We start from the raw sequence: 24,677 nt of genomic DNA, 5'->3' as shown, positions 1-24,677 counted from the left end.
ATTGAAAGAGACACATGTACTCCAATGTTCATTGCAGCACTGTTTATAACAGCCAGGACATGGAAGCAACCTAGATGTCCATCTGCAGACGAATGGATAAGAAAGCTTTGGTACATATACACAATGGAGTATTATTCAGCCATTAAAAAGAATACATTTGAATCAGTTCTAATGAGGTGGATGAAACTGGAGCCTATTATACAAAGTGAAGTAAGCCAGAAAGAAAAACACCAATACAGCATACTAACGCATATATATGGAATTTAGAAAGATGCAAATGATAACCCTGTATCAGTTCAGTTCAGTCGCTCAGTCGTGTCCGACTCTCCGCGACCCCATGAATCACAGCACGCCAGGCCTCCCTGTCCATCACCAACTCCCGGAGTTCACTCAAACTCATGTCCACAGAGTCGGTGATGCCATCCAGCCATCTCATTCTCCGTCGTCCCCTTCTCCTCCCGCCCCCAACCTTTCCCAGCATCAGAGTCTTTTCCAGTGAGTCAACTCGTCGCATGAGGTGGCCAAAGTATTGCAGTTTCAGCTTTAGCATCAGTCCCTCCAATGAACATCCAGGATTGATCTCCTCTAGAATGGACTGGTTGGATCTCCTTGCAGTATAAGGGACTCTCAAGAGTCTTCTCCAATACCACAGTTCAAAAGCATCGATTCTTCGGCGATCAGCCTTCTTCACAGTCCAACTCTCACATCCATACATGACCACGGGAAAAACCATTGCCTTGACTAGACGGACCTTGGTTGGCAAAGTAATGTCTCTGCTTTTTAATATACTATCAAGGTTGGTCATAACTTTCCTTCCAAGGAGCAAGCGTCTTTTAATTTCATGGCTGCAATCAGCATCTGCAGTGATTTTGGAGCCCAAAAAAACAAAGTCTGACACTGTTTCCACTGTTTTTCCATCTATTTCCCATGAAGTGATGGGACCAGATGCCATGATCTTTGTTTTCTGAATGTTGAGCTTCAAGCCAACCTTTTCACTCTCCTCTTTCACTTTCATCAAGAGGCTTTTGAGTTCCTCTTCACTTTCTGCCATAAGGGTAGTGTCATCTGCATATCTGAGGTTATTGATATTTCTCCCGGCAATCTTGATTCCAGCTTGTGCTTCTTCCAGCCCAGCGTTCCTCATGATGTACTCTGCATATAAGTTAAATAAGCAAGGTGACAATATACAACCTAGACGTACACCTTTTCCTATTTGGAACCAGTCTGTTGTTCCGTGTCCAGTTCTAACTGTTGCTTCCTGACCTGCATACAGGTTTCTCAAGAGGCAGGTCAGGTGGTCTGGGATTCCCATCTCTTTCAGAATGTTCCACAGCTTATTGTGATCGACACAGTCAAAGGCTTTGGCATAGTCAATGAAGCAGAAATAGATGTTTTTCTGAAACTCTCTTGCTTTCTCCGTGTATACGAGACAGCAAAAGAGACACAGATGTATAGAACAGTCTTTGGGACTCTGTGGGAGAGGGTGAGGGTGGGATGATTTGGGAGAATGTCATTGAAACACGTATGTTGTCATATGTGAAATGAATCACTAGTTCAGGGTCAATGCATGTTATAGGATGCTCGGGGCTGGCATGCGGGGATGACCCAGAGGGAGGATAAAGGGAGGAGGGAGGTGGGAGGGGGGTTCAGGAGGGGGAACTTATGTAAACCCGGGGTGAATTCATGTCAATGTATGGCAAAACCAACCAATATAATATTGTAAAATAATTTGCCTCCAATAAAAAATAAATTAATTACAAAAAAAATAAATAAATAAATAAAATAAAAGAAAAGAAAGAAGGCATAAAAAGGAAGTGAGAAAGAGGTATTAAGGAGAACTCCCAAAGTTTGCCGCATAGAACTTTTGTGAAAGTTAAGTCATGCATTTAGTCAGGCCAGCATTTAGTCACATGGCACGCTCACCTATACTGACATTTTCTAGAAGTTCAAGTGCTAAACTAGACTTTGGAGGTTGTATTACTGAGCTCAACTAGTAGTCTTGGCCACAATGGTATCTACTATTCTGTGTGCCCTGGAAGGGAATATTCATAAGCATGAATAGTAAGTAGGCAACCTACTAGGTGACAGAAAAAGAGTGAGGAAGTTTATTTGATCAGGAAGTAAATGAAAACTAGCTCTATGTTCAAAGCACAAGTAAGAGTTTTCTACCAGCTCTCTCTAAATACAAACTGGTTAAGTCTTCTTTGGTGCCATCATCAATTTTACTCTTATGTGTGTGGTCTCAAAAATCTAAGTATAACCATCAGTGCTTTGAAAGGACAACCAGAGTTGCCTACACCCTGTTGGACAATGAGGCAGCTGCTGAGGAAGGTGATGAATACTGTCTGTGGAGGGACAACTTTGTGAATGCAATTGTTTAGTAGAAAACAAATGTTCTATGCATACTCATTTAGTATAAGAGCCTGGAGAAGTTAACACAGCTAGCTTTGGAGTTAATTTGGGATTAGGAACAAAAATTATTAGCTCCCAGAGATTAATATTTTGGTGAGGTGTTCTAGTATCTTCTACTTCTAAAAATATTTTTTAAAGTTTTGACTCAGAGTTAAACGACGAGTATTAAAACAATATTTAGCAGTTGGGTTGTACCTGTCATACATGAAAAATTCTTGGTAAAGAAAGAATTTATGGTGTTTACTGTATTTCATGAACATATTATTTAAGTACCCCTTAGTATTTAGTCCTCAACCATCCTAAAGGTAATAAGTCCATCAATATTCACCAAGTTTTATAAACTACAATGAAAGGAGACACGAAAATACTCCAAATAGGCAAAACAATCTTGAGAAAGAATACCAGAGCTGGAGGAATCATACTCCCTGACTTCAGACTATACTACAAAGCTACAGTCATCAAAACAATATGGTAGTGGCACAACAACTGACACAGGTCAATGAAACAGGACCGAGAGCCCAGAGATAAACCTACGTGATGATGGTCAGTTAACCTACAACAAAGGAGGCAGAAATACACACTGGAGAAAATAGTCTCCTCAGTAAGTATGCTGGGAAAATTGAATGGCTACATGTAAAAGAATGAAATTAGAACATTCTCTAATACTATATACAAAAATAAACTCAAAAAGGATGAAAGACCTAAACGTAAGACCAGATACCATAAAATTCCTAGATAAAAACACAGTCAGAACACTCTTTGACATAAACTGAAGCAATATATTTTTGGATCCATTTCTTAAAGGAAATAAAAGCAAAAATAAAGAAATGAAACCCAATTAAACTTAAAAGTTTTTGCAATGCAAAGGCAATCATAAAAACAAAACAAAAAAGCAGCTTACTGAATGGGAAAAAAACATTTGCAAATAATATTACCTGTAAGGAGTTAATGTTCAAAATATATAAATAGCTCATACAACTTGACATCAAGAAAACAAACAACCCAATTAAAAAGTGGGCAGAAAAACTGAATAGGTACTTTTTTAAAGAGGAAATGCAGATGGCCAACAAGCAAATCAAAAGATGCTAAACATTGCTAATCAAGATATCACGTCACATTTGTCAGAAAGGCTAGCATTGAAAAGAACACAAATAATAACTGTTGGTGAGAATGTGGAGAAAAGGGAATCCTTTTACACTGTTGGAAATGCAAATTGGTGCAGCCACTGTGGAAAACAGTATGGCAGTTTCTCAAAAATCTGAAAACAGAATTACCATATGACCCAGCAATTCCACTCCTGGGTATATACCTAGGAAAAAAACCATCAAAAAGATACACGCACCCCATCGTCCATAGCATTGTTATTTACAATTGCCAAGATATGGAAGCAACCTAAGTATCCATCAACAGACTAATGGATAAAGAAGGTGCAACACACACACATATAACAAAAAACAGAAGCAGACTCACAGATGGAGAGAGCAAACGAGGGCTTACCATTGGGAGGGGAGGGCAGCATAAGGCCAGGGGAGGGGAAGGCACAGACTATCGGGTGTAAGATAGACTCACGGATGTATTGTACAACATGGGGAACATAGCTGATGTTCTGTAAGAACCGTCAATGGAAAGTAACCTTTAAACATTGAGCACACATTTTAAAAGAAATAAAACGGTTTTACAACCCTATCAATTTAGCGCTTTGTTCTTTCATCATTATAGTTCTAAGTCCTTACAACTGACTTTGCTACTGACAAGCAAGAAACAGATGAATTGCTGGATTTCATCTTCGCAAGGGTAGGAGAGAGAAGAAATCTATAGTACTGGTCTTGCCATTGATTACTTTTCTAATCCTGTTTAGCTGCCTGCCTTCTCATCTTCTCTAGTGCTGAACAACAATAAAAACAAAAGCATCCCTTCCTTCCTCCCTCCTTCCCTTCCTTCATTCTTTTCTTCCTTCCTCCCTTCCCATTCCTCTCTCCCTTCCTCCTTACTTTCTTTTTCTCTCTCTCCCTCCTCTCCTCTTCTCTTCCCATTTCTTTCCTTCCTTTCTGGTTACGCTCAAACTTAAAGAAAGGAAATGCATTCACATGGTAGCCAGTCAGACTTTGCAGCATGAAGACAAATCTGAATTAAACTTTAGCTCTGAGTCTTTAAATTCTGGATCTGTTAAAAGATCAGCTGGATTAGGAAATCAGAGTCAGATATTTAAAAAGAGACAGAGAGAAAAGAGAGACACCAAAACCTACAGAGGTGACAATGAAAATAGCTCTGCTTTTATTTCGAAGAGAAAGTCAGCTCTATACTACGATGTCTCAGGTAGCAGTTTGCAAACATTTTGATTGTGTATTTTATCAGTAAAAATTTGAGCTCTCTAATATTTATTTTTTCAGTTTATCAATGATATATTTTGGCATTCAAATATTAAAAAAATATATTCCTCAAAGGGTTAGAGACAAAATAAATACGGCTGTCTATTTTTCTACTATTTTCCCAGTCTTCAGTCGGACTCCTCCTTTCTCTTTTGCCCACTCCACTTGAGATATGTGAAGGTGGTGTATTTGACATGAACACAGGAAGAAACTTGAACTTCTCAAATGCCAGCTCTTAAGCAGTGATCCTCATTCAACTGCCAGGGTTTTTTTAATCTTCTGGGTCTATACAATTAAGAGTGCCTGATAGTTTGGCCACAGATTTCCAGAGGTCAACTGAGTAATTTAGGATAGTAGTGGTTAACTGGAATGCAGTTCTTCAATTATTATAAAGCAACAAGAAGGATGGGCATTGGCATTTGTCTCCTGGGATGGAGGTTGGCGGGTTAAGATTCTATAAATCTCTGGAAGAGTTGAACTCCAGTGCACAATTAAGAGAAACTGCCAAGTGAAATTTTAGTACAATCTCCACATAGTCTGCACAATAGGATTAGCCAGTACTTATCGTATTTAGTAAAATATTGATGGGACTTACTTCTTCTACCACATATTTATTGTTATGTTCTATATTTTGGAAACTGCATTGGATAATACAGGAGTAAAATATAAGTCATGGTGACATTTATGACTTCAAAAGTAGTAATGGAACTGGACATAAAAATAAAACACAGGAGTATATGTTATCCTGAGTATTCAAAATAAACAGATAAAAATAATTAACTTCATAAAAAGAACACATCAGGAAGGCAACCTCTGATCATACTTTCAAAAAATTCCAGGTTGTAAGAACAATATGAGCAAAAACACAAGATGCGATATGACATGGTATTGGTTCCAGTTTCACCAGAAAGTAGCTGTATTGATTTGGCCAGAATATTTACCTGTCTGGCCCTCCAGTTTTTAATTTTTAAAGTAAGTTATTTGACTTTCTGGTCTTAAATCAATTCAAAAAATGTATCTGTGTACCCACTGCATTTTAGAGGAAATAACAATGAATAAAACATAGTATTTTCCCTTGAGGGGCTTTCAATCTATTAAAGGAAAAAGACAAGTAGACCAATAACCAGACTTAAAGCAGTCCTCATGAAAAATCTGATAGCCTGGAGAGTCAACAAGGAAAAGTTAAAGTCTTGCCTAGCAACAGGAAAAAGCCATAGGCGATTAGGTCAGATTTATCTTAGAATAAGTGATGATGATTACAACAACTAACATTTCTTGAATAATTGTATGTGCCACTTCTATGTGCATTATTTAAATTACCTCATTTGGTTCCCATGGGAAAAAATCTATGGGTTTATTATTATTATTATTCCACTTTGGAAAAGAAAACTGAAGCATGGACATGTTGGGTGATATATCCAGGTTATAGGCAGATAGGGCCAAAGTTGATATTTAAGTGCAGACAATGCAATGCAGGACTCTGAGAGCTTAATCATTACACTTTGTGACCCATATCATCATGTTCCATATCTTTGATTATGGAGACTAGTCAGGACTGTAATTTTCTGAGAGCAGGAAGATAGCATGGCAGACAAATACTCCACATCTGAGTAATTTGCAGGTAGTGGAGACCCAACCATAAAACAAAGGGCTTCCCTGGTGGCTCAGATGGTAAAGAATGTCTGCAATGCAGGAGACCTAGGTTGGATCCCTGGGTTGGGAAGATCTTCTGGAGAAGGGAGTGGCTATCCACTCTAGTACAGTTGTCTGGAGAATCCCATGGACAGAGGAGCCTGGTGGGCTATAGTCCGCGCAGTTACAAAGAGTCAGACATGACTGAGTGACTTACAGTTTCAGCCACAAGAATTAGGACGTTAGATTCCTCATCAACAGAAAAATCGGAGAGGTGGGTAAGAATTCAAGGTGAGGACACAGGTTTTGCCAAAGGAACCAGAATCCCATTTACTGAAACTGGAACTTAGTGCAAGAATTAACTACTAGGAATCAGTCACAAGTCCACGCTGTGGAAGAGGATACAAAATTAGAGAAACCCCAGTGGTGAGCTGTGGTAGATGAAGGTTGCCATTATACCATTAAGTAGAGGCTTTGGGTTTTCTTGAAGCTTGGAATAGATCATATGCTCTGAGTCACTATGTGGTATGGTAGTCAAGAATACATGCTTCATTATGGCAGACCTGTTCTGGAATGCCATTTATACCACTTACTGCTGCTGCTGCTGCTAAGTCACTTCAGTCGTGTCCGACTCTGGGTGACCCCAAAGACGGCAGCCCACAAGGCTCCCCCGTCCCTGAGCAATTACTTTTCTGGTAGAAATTAATTTTTTTCTTTTATAAATGTAGGCATACTCTGGTTTGGTGTGGCAGCTCCAAAATCATCAAAGATCCAAGCTCCTTACACTCACTGCTCTGCTAAGCCTAGCATATCTTCCACTTTGTGCTAAAGATCTGTGCTCTAGCTCCAGTCATCATGTCTTCATTCCAGCCAGCAAGGAGGGTAAAGACACTTCTCAGAAGTTGTCTATACCTTCTTTTATGCTTTATTTGTCCCAAAGTAGTCATCTGGCTGAATTGATCATAAGGAAATGTTTTTAGTCCATATAAGCATGCCCCGAGATGCATATCGGGTTCTACGTTACTGTAGAAAAAGTGGAGGACAGATATGAGGAGACAAGCAGTTTCTGGCACTCTTTGTAACTGGTAACATCAGTAGAACTACTTCAGTAGTTATTGTACAAAATGTTGAACTACTGAGACCTTCCACCTGCAGGAATTAAATGAAAATTCCCAAGGGGATTGGAGTTTTGACCGGCCAGTACTGATGGAGCCCAGTCTTGCACATAGGACTTCTATTAGCAGAAATCAGGAATTGGAGTTTTACTTTTGCAGTTAATAACACCTAAAAGTGAAAGTGAAAGTTGCTCAGTCATGTCCGACTCTTAGAAACCCCACAGACTATACATACACTCTATGGAATTTTCTAGGCTGGAGTGGGTAGCCGGTCCCTTCTCCAGGGGATCTTTCCAACCCTGGGATTGAACCTAGGTCTCCTGCACTGCAGGTGGATTCTTTAAGCTGAGCCACAAGGGAAGCCCTAATAATACCTGGCTAATCACTAACTCTGTTTCCTCATCTTACTGAATTCACAGAGTATGTTTTTTTGTTTGTTTCCCTTGCAGTTAGGGATGACTATGATATGGAATTCTAGTTGATGAAATATGAGATGCTTCATCCAAGCCTGGAACATAGAAACTTCCCATGTGTGAGTTTCTGGGTACTTTTCCCTTCTAAGGTAACCTGTGAAATCACTTAAGATGGCAGAATTCTTCTTATTCCCCCATCAGACTGACCTGCTTCAGGAATATGAAAATAAACCCCTACTTCACAGCCCTGTTAACTGTTCTCTTTCCATGGTCAAACTCTCTCTTTATTCAGGTCTCAGCTCTAGAATTCTTTCTGAAGACAAGTTTCTGTATGTATCCATCACCATCTTTCTTGCTACCTTTTAAATTTTTCTTTGATTTTTATTGCTGATCACTCCCTCTCCCACCACCCATCCATCTCTACATCCATCCATCAGTCTCTTGAAATTAGAATATAATAATCATGGTGTCAAAGACCTTGAAAAGTTGGCTTATTACTATATCCTAGCTTTAGGGTAGTGCTTTGCACATTGTAAGTACTCAGTAAATATTTATGAGAAGATTCAGGAAAGAATTATACTATCTTTCAAACTCAAACTTTTCGGTATAAAATATAGGAATTGTTTCCCCTACATTGTGTGATTTAGGGATACACAATCTTGTAATAAATAAAATAGCATACATTCACTTATGTACTGTGTGCTATAAATACTTGATAAACAACACAGATATTGTGTGGAATATATATACCAGAGAGTACAGTAGATTCACAGATATCATATATAGCAATTGCAAATTAATATAAGATGTAGAAATTATCTCATTTACACTGTAAATTCCTTGATTTTAGGGCATTTCTTCTAATGTTCTTACACCTTTTTGGTATCTTGCAATTAATAATTGATAAGCCTGTTTATTGGATTTCCCTGGTAGCTCAGCTAGTAAAGAATCTGCCTGCAATGCAGGAGAACCTGGTTTGATTCCTGGGTTGGGAAGTTCCCCTGGAGAAGGGATAGGCTACCCACCACAGTATTTATGGGATTCCCTGGTGGCTCAGAAGGTTAAAAAATCCACCTGCAATGTGGGAGACCTGGGTTTGATCCATGGGTTGGGAAGACCCCCTGGAGGAGGGTATGGCAACCCACTCCAGTATTCTTGCCTGGAGAATCTCCTTTGACAGAGGAGCCTGGCGGGCTATAGTCCATGGGGTGGCAAAGAGTTGGACAGGACTGAGTGACTGAGAGCGAATTTGTTTATTAACTGAAGAAGCAGACTTTATTAGATTTTGGTTTTTTAATGTGATTACTCTAGCATTATCTTCATCAAAGAAATAATTGACTGACTGTTAGGTATACGATGAGAATGTTAGTTGCTCAGTCGTATATGACTCTTTGTGACCCCAGAACTGTAGCCCGCCAAGGTCCTCTGTCCACGGAATTCTCCAGGCAAGAATACTGGAGTGGGTTGCCATTCCCTTCTCCAGGGGATCTCCCTGACACAGGGACTGAACCCAGGTCTCCTGAATTGCAAACAGATTCTTTACCATCTGAGCTACCAGGGAAGCCAGGTACATGGTAGCACTGCTTTTTTTCTTTTTCCTATGATATTAAGCTCAGTCCATGATGGCAACCCCTAATACTTCCCAGTACAAGGGAGAAGAAAATGTATAATATATGGGCGTTCTGGAGGTCAGAAGTCTTATATTTATTTAGCTATGCACTTAGGGTTAATTTACTTATGCAGTTGATCATTTACACATAAAAGAGAGGACATTATGAAATTTAGAAAAAACTACCAATTTTAGAACAAATATATTAAACATTAAAATATAAAAATGCCAAAGAAAGAGAAAGTAAAAAGTTGCCCCCCAAATCAGTTAAAATATCTATACACCAGACATAATACAAACTTCCAGATTATATGCAAAAGCTTTTCCAACAAGCTTACTTTGCATGTCCAGACTGCTGCTTTACTAGGCCACACTACCTGTACCACTCAGGACATTAAGGACAGCTTATTAGTTTGGTTATGCAAATATTTGGTGACACATTAGGCATAACTGCTGCAGGAATAGGATATCCTAAACTTGAAATTCTAACCCAGGAGAAGACTTAAAGTTCTATAATGGTTTTATGGCCACCTAGAGGTTGGCTTTTCTGAGTAGAATAGCCAACCCTATTCACTAATTTTATTGGACAAATAAAAACTAAAGTTAACCCTGTATGTCTTAGAATATATTTTACTTTGTATTGCTCCAATACTCCAAAAAAATATGTAGCTATCTAAACAGTATATATTGGATTATTAACTATATGCTTGGCACAGAATAAACACTCAATTAGCAACTTCTGAATGAATTTGTTGGAACCAACTTGTCTGCAGAAGTTAGGACCAGTGAGAGCAACCAGGTGATACAGTTCAATACTTTTTAAATTTGAATGGGCATATTAAATACTTTTTAAATTGAAGATTCTGAGTCAGTATTTTTGAAATGGTGCCTGAGATTGAATATTTCTCACAAGTTCCCTGACACTGACCATAACACTGGCCATCGGAGAACATTTTAAGTAGCAAGGGCCTACCTATTGCTCAGGTCTTTAAACATGGCCACATTTTGGAATCACTTTAACTTAGAGAACTCTAAGAAATACATATGTGTACATTGAATCAAAAAAAAAATGCTACTGAGGAAACTATTTGCAGGGCAGGAATAGAGACACAGAGATAGAGAACGGACTGTGGACACAGCAGGGGAAGGAAAAGGCAGGATGGATTGAGAGAGTAGCATTGACATATACACACTAGTGTAAAACAGATAGCTAGCGGGAAGCTGCTGTGTAACACAGGGAGCTCAGCTTGGTGCTCTGTGACGACCTATAGGGGAGGGACGGTGCACGGGGTGGAACGGAGGCTCAAGAGGGAGGGAGAATGCATGCATATAGCTGATTCACTTTGTCATATAGCAGAAACTAATGCAATATTGTAGAGCAATTATACTATGATAAAAAAATGGTTTACCATATGATAAACCATAATGGAAAAGAATATTAAAAAGAATGTGTATATATATGTGTGTGTGTGTGTGTGTGTGTGTATAACTGAATCACTTCGCTGTATAACAGGAATTAATGACATTGTAAATCAACTATACTTCAATAGAAATAAATAAGAAAAAAAAAGAAATACATATGCTTGTGTTCCACTTCCAGAGATTCAGCTTAATTAGTATAGGGTGTGGTCTGGCCATCAGGGGTTGTTAAAGACCCTCACAATGTGAAGACCACTGATTCAAAAGATAAAGACATGTATGAGAGGAGCGCAGTAGAGTTGAAAGAGAATTTCTATTGTACAAATTCTCTTCTTTAATGTATGTGGAAACTTACTGGTAAAAATAGTCTAGAACATATTGTCATTTCACCTTTGGATATATCTGTTATGAGCAAGAATAGTTTTCCTCTGTCACAGCAACAGTGTCACCTGATCACTGGATTTGCACCTGTTCTCAGCTGGCAAAGCAGTTAATGTTCTGAAGCTCCCTGAGTTAAAAAAAAAAACAAAAAACAAACAGAAAACAAATTCTCTAGTGTACTTTTTCATTATCTTTTAAAAAACACTGTCACATGTTGCTCATCTAACACTAACTACCCAGCTTCCTGAGGGCTATTTAGTTTTATGGGAAAATTGAACCGAGATGCTCCTGAGATAAATGCAAACATGTTCTTTTGTAAAGGGTACACATGCTGAGTGAGCAAGGAAGCTTTGGCTCATCTTTGATAGGCCCAAGGGAAGTCAGTGAGTCATTATGATGAGCAAAGCTCTGGACCATCTGATAACAGGGGAAAATTCTGATGAATCTATGTACAAAATTCAGCATACATAGTTCAAAGATTTTGAAAGTATAAACAAAGTGTAAAGAACAATGCAGGAAATGGCTATAGCCCTAAATATTTAATTGAAAATATTCTTTGAGGATTGATATCACAAATACCCATCATTTGTAAACATTTAATTAGTGACTTCTTTTTTTTTTTATTTATTTTATTTATTTATTTATTTATTTTTTCACTTAGAAGAAGCATTTTATTTTTTTTTAAATGATTGTACTGTATCAATTTCTTTAATAATTTTCTTTTTTTTCCCCTTATTTATTTATTTATTTGCATTACAATAGTTTAATATGAACAATCAGAACTAATTAACAGTATAACAATATTTTACAACTGAAATAATTAAAATAAACTATAAAATTACTACATAAAACAGGTCTGATCTAGCTTATTTACTTTCTATAATCTCTTCAGTGCTGCAAAACCATTTATTTCTTTTTCTTTTTTCATGTTTTAATAAACACTTCGTCTTTTTGTATTGTTTTCTTTTTCATCACAATAATAGAAATATAACACCATATATCACTGTAAAACACATTTCCACATAAATGCTGATATTGATGTAGGCATCATGCTAGGCCTGGATATATAATGGTGAGTAAAATAGACATGATTTGGGCCTTCTTGGAGCACTGAGAACATTTAAAAGGAAGAGACAAATTTTGAAAAATATCTGGGAGAAGTATTCTGGGAACATGGTGACTCAAACACAATTCTCTCTCTATCTCTTTTCCTCTAACCTAACCACTCCAGTGTTCTTGCCTGGAGAATCTCAGGGACAGGGGAGCCTGGTGGGCTTCCGTCTATGGGGTCACACAGAGTCGGACACGACTGAAGTGACTTAGCAGCAGCAGCAGCAAACCCAAGCTATTTGCTGCTACTGATACAAATAGCTACAGGATTCTGTAGATAGATGTGCATGAATGATGCTCTTGTCTTTGATGGCATCCTGGTGGAGAAAAATGGTATTGAGATTTCTTTCCTACTGGTTTGGAGAGCAGTTGGAGAACAGCATGCATCTCAGTGTAATATCTGAGAGGAGTGGATCTTGCTAAGAGCTTGGTCCTTAGAGAAGAATAGATGCTTGTGCAGAAAGTTCTCATTCTCCCTAGAATCTTCCTGCAGGTGCTGCCATCAACAAATGCCTGCATCAGCACATGGAGGGACACTTCACCTTCCACTACCTATGAGAATGCTATCACTTAGGAAAATTGCATGTTGGTAGCATCCTGATAAGCAGACCAAGAGGAAAAAAACCCACCCATCTAAGGGGACTAAAAGCCAGAAATAAGAAGATCAATCACAATAAATGGAATCCATCCCAAGTGAAATAGAGCTCCAGGCGGAGGCAAAAATGAAGAGAAAATAAGAGCACTTTTTTTGGGAACTGAAACATGATTTTCACAACTATATAATTCAGTATGAGTATGAGAGAGAGGATGACTTTTACTGAAACCTGAATTACTAACCTGAAGATCAAGTTTAAGCACTATCCCAAAGTACAGAGAGGAGTGCTAAATAAATTAAAGGTATAAAATGGAAAATATAAGAGAGTTAGTGGATGGGTCCAAGAAAATTAAAAAATGAAAAATAGGAATCGCAGAAGGAAAATGGAACAGATGTAAGAGAAGTAATAATTTAAAATATTTTTTTTTCCAAGCTGAGAAAAGATCTGTATTGTCAGTTGAAAGGACTTAATAAGTTCCAGACAGGATGAATGAAAAAATGCACTGACCTACGCAAATTCTGGCAAAAATCTCAAGCTTACAAGCATCTATGCAGAAAAAAATAAGTAGTCTACAGAAGAATAGAAAATAATATGGATGCTAGACCTCTCATTCCCAACTTAGTTGAAAGGTAGTGAAACAGCATCTATAAATTACTAAATGAAAAAACTACAACGCAAAAATCCAAACCCAGCTAAGCTACTATTTATTCATTAGGATGAATCTTGAACAGTAAGACTCAATGTCATAAAATTTAAGTTTTCCAGAAATTAATTTATAAACATTATGCAGCTCCAATTAGAATCTCAACAAGTTATTTTTAAGTAGAGACTGAATAAACTAACCTTAAAAAAATATATATATATATATATCGTGAAGTAGCTCAGTCAGGCCCGACTCCTTGCAACCTCATGGACTGTAGCCTACCAGGCTCCTCCCTCCATGGGATTCTCCAGGCAAGAGTACTGGAGTGGATTGCCATTTTCTTCTCCAGGGGATCTTCCCAACCCAGGGATTGAACCTGGGTCTCCTGCATTCCAGGCAGACGCTTTAACCTCTGAGCCACCAGGGAAGCCCATATATATATATGTATATAGTAGGTTAAATTTCAAAATATAGCCAGAACATATTAATTAGGAGAATAATGCAAATATGACTCTTGTCTTATCAGAGATCATAATACTAGAAAATAAAGCCTTTGTAATCATATCAATGTAATATTGATATAGAAATAGACAAAGAGTGGGAAATACAGAAATTCAGAAACAGACCTAGTAAATACAAGAACTTATTACTTGCCAAAGGGTAGTTTAATAAAATAGGAAAAAGATGGGTTATTTATCAAGTTATGTTGAGTCAACTAGCTAGTCATCATGGAAGAAATAAAAGTGAAGCCACATGTTACGCCAAATAAAAAGATAATAATCAAGAATGAGAAAGAAGATATATAAGATTAGGTAAACATTTTGATACCTACAAGCTGTAACTTTTGTTTAAGACACAAAATACCAAAAAATGTAATTATAATGACTATAATGCTCTGATGCTGGGAAAGGTTGGGGGCGGGAGGAGAAGGGGACGACAGAGAATGAGATGGCTGGATGGCATCACCGATTCTGTGGACATGAGTTTGAGTGTACTCTGGGAGTTGGTGATGGACAGGGAGGCCTGGCGTGCTGTGATTCATGGGGTCGCGGAGAGTCGGACACGACTGAGCGACTGAACTGAACTGAACTGAACCGATAATGCACAAAGAGCTAAATAGTATAATATACCAGAATTATTGACATAAGAAGAAGAACAATGAAAGTAAAATAGGCAATATATATGGTTAGGCAATTACATGGGAGAATAAATCCAAATAGCCCACAAATTCACACGTGTGCATGCGTGCTAGTCGCTTCAGTTGTGTTGAACTCTCTGTGACCCTATGGACTGTAGCCTACCAGGCTCCAAATTCACGTAAAGATTCCTGATTCCAGTAACAATGAGGAAAATGCTAATAAAAATAACTGTGATATATCACTTTATTCTCATTAGACTGGAAAAACTCTACATATCTATTGCTAGTGGGTACAGAGAGAAAATGGAATTCTATATGTATATATAAGCAAATATTCTATATGCTTATAGAAATAGAAGATTATGTAGCTTTTTAAAAACTTAATCTGACCACATCTATTACAAGGTGAGATACTTGTATTCTTAAATGTATTATGCAAACTCTTAGAAAATAATTCCTGGAAATAAAAACATTGACATACAAAATATATAATATCTATGAGGATTTTTATTGCAGTATTGGTATAGAAACCAAAAACTGGCAACAAAGTTAGTGTTCAACAATAGATGAATGACTGGATATATTAGACTCAATTGTACATGGCATACTATGTGGCCATTAAAAAATGGCTACCAGATGACTTAGAAGACCTTCCCAGGATGTTACTGAGCAAAAACAGCAAGGTGCAGAAAGGTATATAAACCTACAAATTAAATATTGCAAAAAGATAATTATATACAAAAGGTGAAGTGAAGTGTTAGTAGCTGTCGTGTCTGACTCTTTGCGACCTCATGGACTGCAGCCTGCCTCTGTCCATGGAATTCTCCAGGCAAGAGAATACTTCAGTAGGTAGCTAATACTCCAATACTGGAGTAGGTAGCCATTCCCTTCTACAGGGAATCTTCCCAACCCAGGAATCGAGCCTGGGTCTCCGATACTGCAAGCAAATTCTTTACCACTGGAGCCACCAGGAAAACCCAATTATATACACATACATTAAAGCTCAACATTCAGAAAACAAAGATCATGGCATCTGGTCCCATCACTTCATGGCAAATAGATGGAGAAACAGTGGAAACAGTGGCAGACTTTATTTTTGGGGGCTCCAAAATCACTGCAGATGGTGACTGCAGCCATGAAATTAAAAGACCGTTACTCCTTGGGAGAAAAGTCATGACCAACCTAGACAGCATATGAAAAAGCAAAGATATTATTTTACCAACAAAATTCCATCTAGTCAAGGCTATGGTTTTTCCAGTAGTCAGGTATGGATGTGAGAGTTGGACTATAAAGAAAGCTGAGTGCCGAAGAATTGATGCTTTTGAAGTGTGGTGTTGGAGAAGACTCTTGAGAGTCTCTTGGACTGCAAGGAGATCCAACCAGTCAACCGTAAAGGAAATCAGTCTTGAATGTTCATTAGAAGGACTAATGTTGAACTGAAACTCCAAAACTTTGGCCACCTGATGCAAAGAGCTGACTTATTTGAAAAGACCCTGATGCTGGGAAAGATTGAAGGCAGGAGAAGGGGAGGACAGAGGATGAGATGGTTGGATGGCATTACTGACTCAATGGACATGAATCTGAGTGGACTCCAGGAGCTGGTGATAGACAGGGCGGCCTAGTGTGCTGCAGTCCGTGGGGTCGTAAAGAGTCGCACATGACTGAGTGACTGAACTGACATAAATGATGTACTATTGTGATAAGTGCTATGAGAAATTTCAGGGAACTGAGAAGGCATATAGGATGCTTTTCCTAGATGAAATAGCCTTTAGAACAAGATATGAAGGATACATCCAAGTTGGCTGTGTGAAGAAGGTGGAGAAAAATGGTCTCAGTTCAGTTCAGTCGCTCAGTTGTGTCCGACTCTCCGCGACCCCATGAATCACAGTCTAGATGGACAGAATTGCTCATGAGAAGACTCCATGTGGGAAAAGTGTTTAAACTGGCATTTTGGAGGAACTGTAAGAATTCTAGAACAATGGGAACTTGATAAAAGAAGAGAAACCTAGCTCAATGTGAGATAAGAGGACAAGGCTGGCAGGCAGGATTTCAACATAAGAACTTTGGTTTTATCTCAAGAGCAATGAGTACATTGAAGGGTTTATGTAAGTCAGAAACAGGGGCACACTGCTGCTATAAGAAAATCACCCTGGCTGTTATACAGAGTTTGGATTGTAGTGGGAAAAGTGAGTGCAGAATGTTTGATTTAGAGACCTGGGATGGTGGCAGAGAAGTTGGAAAGAGAAAAGATTTAAACATAATCAATGATTCAGAGGAAATAATTTATAAGCATGATATATTATAGTGTTATTAAGATGGGTAAAATCAGAAATAATTTAAATTTGGAAAATGCTGAGATAAATTTTGGTATATCACTTTGACTATTTGTATTTTTCAAACATTAAAATCATGGTAGCAAAGAAAATACAGTGGTAAGAAAAATAATGATAACATTTCAAAGCCAAAGTTTATATAGTATATATTGTGATTTAGCTACATAAAAGGAAAAAGTGTGTTTATGTATGTATGACCCAGAACATGTATATGAATCTTCAGGTGAAATTAACACCAAAATGAGAATAGTTATTTTCTATTTGGTGTGACCATGTTGATTTCCCCCTCATTATAATTTTTTATAGTTTCCAAATTTGTCCAGTGACTACAAACTACTGTATTAATGAGATTTTTTTAAAATATAGGATAACAAAAGTTTTGTCAGAATATTTTCTGATGTTTATTTAAATGCTAAATTAACTAAACGTTAAATTAATTAAATTAATGCTAAATTAATTTAGCTAAATGCTAAAATAATCTTTATCTTCTTAAAAGTTATCTGTATTCAGATTGAGTTAATTGCTATTTTGTTTAAACCTTTAAATACATAAAAAAGTTACATTACCAAAGGTATATGCAGATTTTAATTAACTTCAGCCTTAAGGCTATTTTTATTTCTAGTTTGCTTGGATGAAATTTTGGAAAAACTAGTAAATCCAACATATTATTAATGTAGATTTCCATAAAAAGTTCAGTTGTAAAAAGTTCAGAAGCAGTGTGAGAAACATTGGCGATATGGGAATTTGAAAGAGAAAGTGTGAGTCATTCAGTCGTGTACCACTCTGTGACTTCATGGGCTGCAGCCTGCCAGGCTCCTCTGTCTGTGGGATTTTCCCATCAAGAATACTAGAGTGGGTTACCATTCCCTCCTCCAGGGGATCTACCCAACCCAGGGATTGAACCCAGGTCTCCTACATTGCAGGCAGATTCTTTACCATCTGAGCCACAAAGGAAGTGGGGATTTAATAAATCATAATTCCGAAATCTGTCTATGGAAGTAATAAAGTTTTATTCCTAATGTAGACATGAAAAGATTAAGCTGATGTGTGTGTAGATAAGATAGAGCTTCTTTCTTAAATACCAGAAAAGGTCAGTTTTGTTAGATAGGCTTTCCCAAAGTCTAGACAGGGGTAGGTTTTGATCATAGCAGTAATAAACTGGGAAGTGCATTTTGTGAAGAAAGAGAACATTTTATACACAATGAGACAGGTGTTTGTAATACATATAACATCTTACATTAAAGCATTACATATTTAAAAATAATTTCCAAACCCTTTATCTTTTAAAACTTTTAAGATATCTCTGACTATATGAATATATCCATTAAAGTTAATGAGAAGTATTGGTTTATCTATAAAGGTAAAATCAAGGTTTATTTAAAGGTTTAAATCAACATTTCAATGTTTTACTTTTATTTTGATATAGTAGGTACTCCATATTGTTAGGATTTGAATCTAATTTAAAATTATATTTTTGTAGATATCTTTCTAGTTTAGAACTATGTATTTATGGTAACAGCAAAATAACATTCATAATGTGTCCATATTTTATGTGACTTTATATTACTCAGAAGAAGAAAGCAATCCTCATAGTGAAAGCTCTGAGCTATAAGAAACAAAATCTATGTTTTTATTACATAGGAAAAGACTTTTACTTGGTACATACACACAGAGTATATATGAGTATATATTATAAATATATATGAATATTTTATGTACTATATTTAAATGTTAGGAGTATTTAAAATTTGTCATAAGTGCTTGCAATTTTTATACATTTAAATATCTATGTGTAGAAATAAATAAATTAGTAACTGGTCAAAGATGCTAAAAACAGTTTAATTAGCTAACCCCCTGCATGCACGTGGGCGCGTGGGCATATGTGTATGTGTGTATGTGCGCTCAAGTCGTGTCCTGAAGTCGCTCAGTCATGTCCAGCTCTTTGGGACCCCATGGACTGTAGCCTACCAAGTTCCTCTGTCCATTAATTTTCCAGACAAGCATACTGGAGTGGGTTGCCATTTCCTTCTCCAGAAGATTTTCCCGAATCAGGGACTGAACCTGGGTCTCCTGCATTGTAGGCAGACGCTTTACCGTTTGAGCCGCTGGGGAAGTCTAGAATACAGGCAAGAATACTAGAGTGAGTTGCCATTTCCTACTCCGTAGCTAACTCCCTGTTTATGTGTAATTTTTTTAATGAAAATGGATGTTTTTCCCAAATTCCTAAAGCAGTTGACTGTTCTTAACTTTTAAGCAGATTAAATGGTTCCCTTATCTACGCTATTGAATCCTAGAAGTTTAAAAAATGTTATCTATGAAGGTATGTTGAAGCAAAAACTGTTCAAACTGTGGCATATTGCAAAATAATACAGTGAGAAAATAATGAGCTTTTGCTTAATTATGTATTACTTGGTTACACTATAACAGTTTGGTAAAGGGATATGATTCAATTAAATCATCATGTGGATATTCAGTAAATGCCAGTGGGATGGAGCTAGACTGAGAGGAGAAATTGCAAAAGCAAAATTTTCTTATTTTATTTCACATTTACAATTTCATATCAAAAAACTAGTGGTGAAAATATTTGAAATCAAATTTGTATTCTGTTGACTTGATGGAATCTTTTGAGAAACACAGTCTATGAAATGTTTCAAATTTCAGCTTATCCAGATTTAAGATGGTTCACGTTCATTTTGCAATATTATATGCTACCCTTTACAGTCTAAGATATGTTAGTGAACTGAATAACATTTTGTAGCTCTTCCTTCTGAAGCCAAACATATAGAACATTGAAACAAAGCAAAATAAAACAGTAGTAAAAAACTTAGAAAGCTGTTGGAATATATAACTAACCCAGAAGATAACAGAACACTTGGATTTTATCTTTTGAAAAAAATCCAGAGCATCCCCTTGGGATTGGTCAATAGTCAGTCTAATAACTGAAAAAAAAATCCAAATTTCCACAATTTCTGATTTTTATCATTTTTTCTGGTGATAGAAAACAATTTATTTCTATTGAAGCAATTTAGCCAAGTTTGGAAGCTGGCTTAGCATAGGATTGTTGTTGTTTAATTGCTAAGTTCATGTCCAACTCTTTTGCAACCCCATGGACTGTAGCCCGTCAGGCTCATCTGTCCATGTGATTTCCTAGGCAAGAACACTGGAGTGGGTTGCCATTTAACTTCTCTAAGGGATCTTCCCAACACAGGGATTGAACCCACGTCTCCTGCATTGAAGGCAGATTATTCATTGCTGAGCCACTAGGGAAAACTTGAGGTTAAAAAAGATACCCGATAGGTACACTGGCTACTGCCATCATTTCCCAAATGAATATATTAGAGAGTTGTCTGACTTCAGTTTGAGCAACAGATCAATGACTGAGGTGAGAGATTCAACAAAATTTTGTTACTTTTGGGGGTGAGATGAATTGAGAGATTGGGATTGACATCCACACATTATTGATACAATCTATAAAACAGATAACTGATAAGAACCTCCTGCACAGCTCAGGGAACTCTACTCAGTGTTTTGTGTGACCTAAATGGGAAGGAAATTTTAAAAAATGTGGGTGGGGGGGATATATGTATGTGAACCGAGAACTTCCAGAGGTTCAAGCTGGATTTTGAAAAGGCAGAGAAACCAGAGGTCAAATTGCCAACATCTGTTGGATAATAGAAAAAGCAAGAGAGTTCCAGAAAAACATCTACTTCTGCTTTATTGACTACACCAAAGCCTTTGACTGTGCAGACCACAACAAACTGTGGAAAATTCTTCAAGAGATGGGAATATCAGACCACCTTATCTGCCTCCTGAGAAACCTATATGCAGGTCAAGAAGCAACAGTTAGAACCAGACATGGAACAATGGACTGGTTCCAAATTGAGAAAGGAGTACACCAAGGTTGTATATCGTCCCCTGCCTATTTAACTTCTGTACACGGTGCAAAATGTTGGGCTGTATGAACACCAGCTGGAATCACAATTGCTGGGAGAAATATCAATAATCTCAGATGTGCAGATGACACCACCCCTGTGGCAGGAAGCGAAGAGGAACTACAGAGTCTCCTGATGAAGGTGAAAGAGGAGAATGAAAAAGCTGGCTTAATATTCAACATTCAAAAAAATGAAGATCATGGCATCTGGTGCCATCACTTCATGGCAAATGGGGAAAGAAGGGAAACAGTGACAGACTTTATTTCCTTGGGCTCCAAAATCACTGCAGATGGTGACTGCACCCATGACATTAAGAGATGCTTTCGCCTTAGAACAGAGGCTATGAGAAACCTAGATACCATATTCCCTTGTAGCTCAGTTGTTGAAGAGTCTGCCTGCAATGCAGGAGACCCAGGTTCAGTTCCTGGGTTGGGAAGATCCCCTGGAGAAGGAAATGGCAACCCATGCCAGTATTCTTGGTTGGAGAATCCCATGGACAGAAGAACCTGGCAGGCTACAGTCTATGGCGTTGCAAGAGTTGGAGACGACTGAGTGACTAAGCACACACAGCAAACAGCATATTAAACAGCAGAGACATTACTTTGCCAACAAAGGTCCATATATTCAAAGCTATGGGTTTTCCAGTAGCCATGTATGGATGTGAGAGTTGGACCATAAAAAAGATTGAACACCGAAGAATTGATGCTTTTGAACTGTGGTGTTGGAGAAGACTCTTGAGAGTCTGTTGGGCTGCAAGGAGATCAAATCAGTCAATCCTAAAGGAAATCAGTCCTGAATATTCACTGGAAGGACTGATACTGAAGTTCCAATACTTTGGCCACCTGATGCAAAGAACTGACTCAGAAAAAAACCTGATGCTGGGAAAGATTGAAGGCAGGAGGAGAAGGGGATGACAGAGGATGAGATGGTTGCGTGGCATCACCCACTCAATGGACATGAGTCTGAGCAAGCTCTGGGAGGTGCTGAAGGACAGGGAAGCCTGCGTGCTGTAGTCCACGTGGTTGCAAAATGTTGGACACGACTGAGTGACTGAACAACAACGAATGTACACATATAGCTGATTCACTTTGCTGTACATTAGAAACTAACACTATAAAGTAACTGTACTCCAATAGAAATTACCTAAAATTTTTTTCTTACGGTTGGTTTCACTCTCTTTTTCAAACTCACATTGCTTCATTTTTAGAGACATACTTACACAGATTAGCTATTCTTGTTAACTATAGTGTTGCACAGTACTGGTGACATTGTAAAATGATTTGGGGTGGTAAACAGATTAGACTTATTTTAGCAGTTAAATATTTTAATATGTTTTAGAAAAATACAACTGGAACTCTTAACTATGGTTTCCTTGATATTGCCTAGAATGAGGCTCATTTTATAAAAGTATTGATATAGTGTTGCTTTAAATAAAAATACTATAAATATACGGCACATGATAAATCCATGGTAAAAAAATAATGAGTCTAGTCTGGAATAAAGTTTGTGAAATACTATTTTATGTTAAAAATGTTCTTAAAGCTCTGAAGACAAGTTCTCCAGAAGTCTAAACTATTGAGCCAAACAAATAATAGTAAGTGAAAAACTAACAGCATTAATTAGTTGAACTGTCATGTTTTCTTTATTTTTCCAAGAGTATGCCTTTCAAAATAAAAAGTGATTTCATTTTGATTATGTAGATTAGTTGCCTTCTTTGCATCTCTTTATCACTTTTGGCTTAGATGCTCACCATTTCCTGATTAGACTAATGCAAACATTAGTTTTCCTTTCCAATCTGTTTTCCTTCTTCCAGCCTTGGTCCAATTATTCTCCACATGACTTGTGAGATTGACAATAAAAAAACACCCACATTTGATAACTTTAATCTCCAACTTAAAAAAAAATCTTGGAATGATATGCCTTCACTGGCAGAATAAAGTCATAGATTCAAGCCACTCAGCAAAGCCACTCTCCCAATTTCTCACTCTTTGCCTTCTTATTCTCCTTCTACTCTTTCTTCTCCAAACACATCAAAGAACTTCCAGTTTCCTGAAAGGATCCATCTCTGTATTTTGACCTGAAGGCTGATGTGTATGAAGACTCAGCTGATTTATGAATTCTTTCATGCTCAAACACTCATGAGTGCTCCATGTGTACCGTGCAAGCCAATGCATATTTCCTGCCTTTACAGCTTAATGGAGAAGAGACATTAACTAAGTAAAAGAGTAATTACATAGTTAAAATGATATTAAAGTTTACGAAGAAAAACACCTCAGCTAATGTAAAGAGGGGAAACATTTGTACAGGTGAGCAGGGACAACTTGATGCTAACATTGAATGTGAAACTTGAATCCTGAAGGCTATCTGTTTTAGGTTCCTATGGTTGCTATAGCAAATTATCACAAACTTAGAGGCTTCAGACAGCAGCAGCAGCAGAGGTTTCAGACAACATAAATTTATGCTTCAGGTCTGGAAGTCAGAAGTCTGAGGATTTGTGGGGCTAAAGGCAAAATCTGGCAGGACTGTGTTCTTTCTGAAGGAAAGGAAAGGAAAGATTCCGTTGTTTTTTCCAGAATGTGCAGACTGTCTTCTTTCTTTGCCTTGCAGCCCTCTTTCATCTTCAAAGCTGACAAGCACGTCACTCTGACCTCTGCTTTCATCTTCACATTTTCTTCTCTTTCTCTTGCCTCTTCCTTCCCATAAATATCATTGGGATTACCTTAGGCCCACCTGGATAATTCAGGATAATCTCCCCACAGCAAGATCTTCAAGGTAATGAACTCCTCTGAAGTCCATTTTGCCATGAAAGATAACATAGTCATAGGTTCCAGGGACTGGACATGGGTACCTTTGGTGGGTATTATTCTGTCTGTCCTGGTCTCCAACCACTTATCACCTGCTCTTCGTGCCCTTTCCTCATCTCCCCCACCTGGCTGACCAGGTACCCTGTGTTCCCCCTTAGAGTCCTGTGAAATCCTGTCATAGCCCTGCACCATACAGCAATTTCTGCTCATGAATCTGCCTCTGCGACTCTAATATTCTGGGGGGGTCATGCCTGGTGAATGTTCAGATTCCCAGCTGCACATAGCATTTGCATATAGTAGACATTTCATAGTTATTAGTTAAAAATAATGTCCAGTTTATTTGAGAACATTGTGAATGCTGTTTCCCAATTGCCATCAAAAAATAAACTTTGGCTAGAAAGTTTCATAATGTGTGGGTTTTTAATAAATACCATATACTAGAAAAAATTCATCAGCACTATTTTCCCTTAGGTTTAAAACAGTGGTTAAGCGTGTGGGTATAGGCATTAGACTGCCTTGTTTGGAATCCCAGCTTTCATACTCACTAACTGTGTTCTTGAGTATACTTCAAGGCGGAAAAAAAACAACAAAATATTTTTTGATGCCTTAGTTTCCTCAAACGTAAAATGGGGCTGGTAATGGCGCTGATCTCATAGGGCTCTGGTGAGGATTGAGGGGACTAATAATATAAAACTTACAGGCTGCAGCAATGAGTATAAGCTGTTAATATTATCATTAACAAATATTTAATGACTGGTGATTATAATTACG

The 24,677-nt window shown here is 37.7% G+C and overlaps 1 non-coding gene across 1 annotated transcript; it reads right to left on the bottom strand.

Annotated features, from left to right (window-relative positions):
* Nucleotides 1-14,054: 14,054 nt before the first annotated feature.
* Nucleotides 14,055-14,126, bottom strand: TRNAS-GGA (transfer RNA serine (anticodon GGA)). Its single transcript has one exon. It is a non-coding gene; the product is annotated as a tRNA-Ser (tRNA).
* Between the last annotated feature and the right edge of the window lie 10,551 nt (nt 14,127-24,677).

This window comes from Moschus berezovskii, chromosome 16 (assembly GCF_049115385.1).
Source record: "Moschus berezovskii isolate FMDL1 chromosome 16, NW_MosBer_1.0, whole genome shotgun sequence".
Lineage (NCBI taxonomy): Eukaryota > Metazoa > Chordata > Mammalia > Artiodactyla > Moschidae > Moschus > Moschus berezovskii.
The sequence above is the reverse complement of the archived record's forward strand: the minus strand, read 5'-3'. Positions and strand labels throughout refer to the sequence as shown.